Here is a 5,812-nt window from a genome sequence, read left to right on the forward strand (position 1 = left end):
AATCTAATTCTGAAAAGGTTGGATTAGTTGGACCGTAATTCAATGATATAAGCAAGTACTCTACAGATACTTGCAGTAGAATCTAGACATAGATCAAAGTTTATACGGAATGAAGACAAAACAGTGTAGGGTACCGTAATAAGGCCTTTGGACACAAGCCAGGAACTTGAGATATTTCTTTCAAAAGAAGAATTGTTAGTTTAGGTCTCTTTTAAGCAGTAGATTAAGGACGATTTTACTAAGGCATTACTGAAAGTAAAGGTAGAATCTTAGTAATCCCAACCTTCCAATCAACATTGTAGACCTTCAATTTGTTGTCGCGGCATCTTTGCCATAGCATTCTTAGTTATTTATTCATTAGCTTACAATTTATTCAAGTAATTATTCTCGTAATTTCCATTGCATTTTTACTCTTACTTTGCCTTAGAATGTTCCAATATTAGTCAGTATATATTTCACACTCATCTTTATTATTTTAATTTACCACTGTGTACTTAACTCAGCTTTGCCATAACATTAATCATTATTATAACTTGACCATTTCTATACCTAATTCAATCCCTGTAGAGACGATCTCGCTTATCACTTTATTACTTAATTCGACGTGTATACTTGCACAATTTGCATATCATATTCACAGGCGACACCTAACGCTCACTCGATTCAAGTTGAACCGAGAAATCACCTCTAACTCTCATCTCTTACAATCTCGAGCTAGTATACACTACTTTTCTTGATAACATGTTGGAAAAAATGGTTAGAAAATCATTTTAGTTAGCACATCAAAATTTTAAAAATATTCTAAAATCAAACCTTTATTATGATATCTATAGTAACAAATCAGATCAAATTAAGTACTTGCATTTTGAGTTATAGGAGATTGTGAAATTGCAAGTTGTGCTTTAGGAAGGTGCCTAAATTTGTCAATCTGGAGTTCAAATTCTTCAAGCTTTCAACCGAATGATTTTCTTCGCTATTCTTGAACTCTCAGATTCATAGAAGGTAGACTGTAGCTTAAAAAACTAAACATAAGACGAAAATTGAGACTTTCCATAGAGGGTAGTCGACTTTTTCTACGTAAGGGGTCCCAAACCGAAAATTGAACTTCCAAATTTGAATTATAATGGGATAATGGCAAAATTTATCACTATACTTTAAGAAATCTTTCAATGTGGTACCTCTACTTTTAAAATGTCCAATGCGATACTTGAATATTAATTTTGCCCATCGGTTTGGTACTTGACACTAATGACATCATAAATTTTGTAGATGTGGCAAGACAACCTATTGGGTGTTGACACGTGATAAAAATGTTTCTTTTTGACTGATACGTTAGGAATCACAAAGCAGTTAGTCCAAAAATCTTTTTTTTTCTGTTCAAAATTTAAATTTCAAACTAATTAATTTCATTTTTTCCTTCTAAATTTAAATTAAAAACTTATTAATTTCATTTGTTTCTTATAAAATTTAAAATAAAAACTTATTAATTTCACTTCTTTTTTTATTTCATATCTATTTTTTTTCTAAATTTAAATAAATCAAAAGGTAAAAGAAGAAAGGAGAGTAATCCATTAAGAAAGAAGTTTGATAGATGAATAAAAGGATTCCGCAAATACAAAATATCAACTTCCGAAATTTGATACAGAATATATTGAATTATAACCTGGATTGAAGTAAGGCAATGAAAAAAAGATGAAAATCAGAAGGAAAATGCCCTTGGACCAAAAACCATTTGAACACTCCCAATCCCATGTAAACCCACACTCTCTTCAACAATCACCATCTTCATCACTCTCGACTCCAGACGCTCACTAAGGTTCCTTCAACTCCTACCATCCCAATTCCACCATTAACAAAACACGATGTGAAAATTGGCAAAAGAAAGAGAAGAAAAGGAACACCGATATCAGCAAGGCAGTATCACCAAGAAAAAAGGAAGTGAAAAACAAGCAACAATTAGAGATGAAAATGATATAAGCAAGGCAGTAACTCCAGCTTCTCTCTACATTATTTTCATCCATGCATTAATTCTTGCAATCTATTTCTTCTACATCGCTTTTAGTCAAATATACCATCAGCTCGTTTTATACAATTCATACACAGTTATGAATAGCTAGCACGGTATTGATCATACATATATTATTGGGACTTAATTTCTAATTAAGTTTACCATTTGCCTCTTATTTACAAAGTTATTTAATCACGGTGTGAATCAATTATAAGTATCGTAATCAATCTATTTAGTATATACCATTATGAAAGTTATTTAATTTAAGCTTTTGTCTAATGACTTTATCATGTGTGTTACCCTCAAGTCATTCTTGATCCCTTTAGTTTAAATATAACCTAATTTAAATCTTTATAGCAATGAAAATGATCATTACATACAATCAGAGATGATTAGTTAATTTTCCTAGACAAATAACCCGTGATTTCATTTCATTTTTGTAATCTAATGTCATTTAGATTTACCAATTACTCTTTATTTGAGCTATGATTTCACTATAATGGGTGAAGCCATGCCATACATAAGTTAAACGCCCAACATATCATCTTTCTATTTATTATCATGAGAGCACAGATTTTTAATACATCAAAGCATATTGGTTATACACATGTATCAATTCATTTATTCAATATTAATGTAAGTCACACCATGAATATTATAAGTGAATAAATTTATAAATAGATTCAGATAAATGTTTTTTATTTATAAGAGGTACACTTGTAATATTCAAGAGAAGCTACGCCTCCAACTTCACATTTATCCGTATCAACTTGAGCAAAATTAATGTCCCTAACACAAGGGATTACATGTTTTGTTGAATTTAAAAAGCAAAGCACATAGATGACCATCTTCTAAAACCATGAAACTAAGATAAATTATCAGTGTCGCGGACTATCTTCATTGAAGGAAGCACAATTGCAGCCAATGGATTACCCTCCAATCCTCCGCTTTCGTCAATGATCAATCTCAGACCTTCTATGTGAAGTTTCCCATGGTGACCACTCACCACAACTGTCTCAGTTAGCTCCTGCATGATATTCAACACCAACACTTGCATCAGTCGACTTCATGTCATGAAAATCATTTTACCAAGTGTGCGCATGGATGCCAAAGATGAATACTAGTTGTGTCATGGGCTGTGATCCATTCGTTACCTCAGGGATATCCGAAACATTCTTCTTCCCGCTGAGACCTGTTACCTGGGGCACACTGACGTCTTTGGCTTTCAAAAACTCCAGCTGGTCTCGGACATTTTAACCTTTCTCTAAACCAGCATGTACAGCAATCAATTTACAATGTTTAACTCCTTCCTGTGTCTCAATAGAGACATCATCCTGGAAAAATTGCACACTGAAAACACTAAGTTTCCGCTTTCACTCTGCAGTTGAGACAATAACAATATAGCCAACCTGCTTAACATTGTTACAGGAGATTGCATATTTGCTTAAAACGTTGATTTCCAATTCAATGTTATTTTAGCACCTTCTGATTACACAATATTCTAGAAGTCAAGAAAAGCAAATAGATGAGAAGTAGAGTTGAAGAAAGAATACCTCTTCATGAACCCAAACCACATCTGCTAGAAATTTCTTGTGGTCTTCAGGAACAACCTTCATCAACTCTTGCATATAAAAAATAAATCATGGTATTTGTTAGGGCAAGGTCAATATTTCTAATCTAAAACAACACATCTAATATCTGCTAGCTAAAATTTGAATATTAAACCACTAAAAATTATGGCACTCGAACACAACATATATACACTACTGAAAACCATGAATCTAATACAATCATTCCTTCCTTCAATGCATACAACTTAGAATCTAACATAAAAGGAATCAAGAGTCCATTTCCAACCCAATACTTGGATCATTCCTTCCAAAATCTCAACTAAAATTGCATGACTAAGAATCAAACGCAACAACCACTTCAAAAATGAAACCGAAAAAGGAAACACCCAAAAATGAAAAAGCGTGCATTACCAGAAGATCCATGAGTAACTCCATAAGATCCAAAGGTAGGAGCAGCATCGAAAATGGCACCTTTACAGTCAATCCCTTGGGCAACATCAAACCAACCACCCCATATCCTGCCTTGCAAATGCATCTTTTCATACCCTTCACCCTTATACCACCCTTCTATTTCCTCATTTTCAGCATACTCCTTCCACGTCTCCTTCGCTTCAAACTCCCCCGCCAACACCCCGATAAACCCGGCGAAAGCGAATTCATGGTTTCCCGACAAAAAAACATGCTTCTGATTTGGATATCGCTTCGGCAAGGAGATTAAAAATTCTATCACTTTGCGTGTGTCGGGTCCACGGTCACAGTAATCACCTAGGATGATGATGGTGGCGGTGTTGAAAGAGTCAGGGTCGATTTGTGATTGGAGGTTGGACCAAAGATTGAGGAGTTTGGTGAGGTAACCATGGATGTCTCCTACGCAGATTACAGTTCTGAGTTTGTTGCTAGGATCTGCCATTCCCTTTTTGTTAGAAGTCAAAATGGTAAGAAAAAAGAAGAACAGTGAATCGTTGATCCTTTGTTTTTCGAGGTTTGGTAATGGTCGGAAACTCGGGAAGTTCCCAGTCGGGTGAAGTAGAAAAAAATGTAGTTTTTAAAAGTTAATTAGAGATTTAGGCGGTTTTTAGTGGTTTGGTCTTTAAATTTCGAGATTGATTTTTTTATTTTATGTTGTTTTAATTTTTTTAATGTTTTTAATTAGAAAAATATATTTTTTAATTTTTTAATTATTTTAAATTAATAATTTTTTTATTTATATAAATAAAATAATAAATATGTAATTGTATAATAAAAATATATAGTTTATATATATCATTATGCTAAAAATATTTTTAATTAATAACTTTTTATTTATTAATTTATATAAATATTTTTGTATAGAATTCACCAATGGGCTTTGACTCTTACATCCTAAAGTTTTGAATCTAGTGATTAGCATTTACATTTTTGACTGCTTGACAATGTTTGTTCTTTCATTTGTAGTTTGCAAAATATCCCAAGTTGTTTTAGCAATAGTGCACGCTGAAATTCTCTTGAAATATTGCAAATCTATTCCATAAAAAATGGCATACAATGTTTTGGAGTTCGAATTAAGAAGTCGATCTTTGTCAGTGGTCCATTATAGCTCGAATTTAGCCACTCTTCCAGCTTCAGTTTCAACCATAAGTAGTTCCCATCCTATAAGAACTATGCGTCAAGCCTTCTCAATAACTTATTTGATGTAAGCTTTTATGTGTGCCTTCTAGTAGGCATAATTGCCACACTCCAACATTGGAGGACGAGTGGTTGGTGATTTATCTAACGTCAAATGTAATAGTAATTTTGGATGATTTCGCACTTAAAAAGCTTGTTTTCTAACCAATTTAGTAATTAGAATTACATTTTTAGTATTTAGTAGTTAGGATTAAAAGCTAATAAAAATAAGTTTTTTTAACATTGTAAGTGTTGTGACCTATTAGGCTGACACGAACCTTAGGCAGTGCTAATTTGTTGAATTGAGTGTGTAGGATGATGGTTTATAGACCCAATTGACGTAAGAGCAAGAGACGAGTGACATACAAGCTTTTCGAGCCGTCAAAGTGTGAAACGAACAAAGGAAGACACCGAATATGTGTCGTGTCGTGCCATAGATGGTATATGGCACGACATAGGGCCGACGTGTTGCCAAATTCTTCTAGGGTTATTTTCGTCCACACATTCAACTTTGTACAAAGACCTAGGATGTGCTGAAGACCTAATTATGGTTGCTAACACTCCTATAAATAAAATCTTAGGGGTTTGA

At 33.4% G+C, this 5,812-nt stretch overlaps 1 pseudogene; it reads right to left on the reverse strand.

Moving 5' to 3' along the window:
* Positions 1 to 2,726: 2,726 nt before the first annotated feature.
* On the reverse strand, positions 2,727 to 4,578 carry LOC107949256 (tyrosine-protein phosphatase RLPH2-like; annotated as a pseudogene).
* Positions 4,579 to 5,812: the final 1,234 nt, after the last annotated feature.

The sequence above is a fragment of the Gossypium hirsutum genome, chromosome A04 (genome assembly GCF_007990345.1).
Source record: "Gossypium hirsutum isolate 1008001.06 chromosome A04, Gossypium_hirsutum_v2.1, whole genome shotgun sequence".
Taxonomy (NCBI): domain Eukaryota; kingdom Viridiplantae; phylum Streptophyta; class Magnoliopsida; order Malvales; family Malvaceae; genus Gossypium; species Gossypium hirsutum.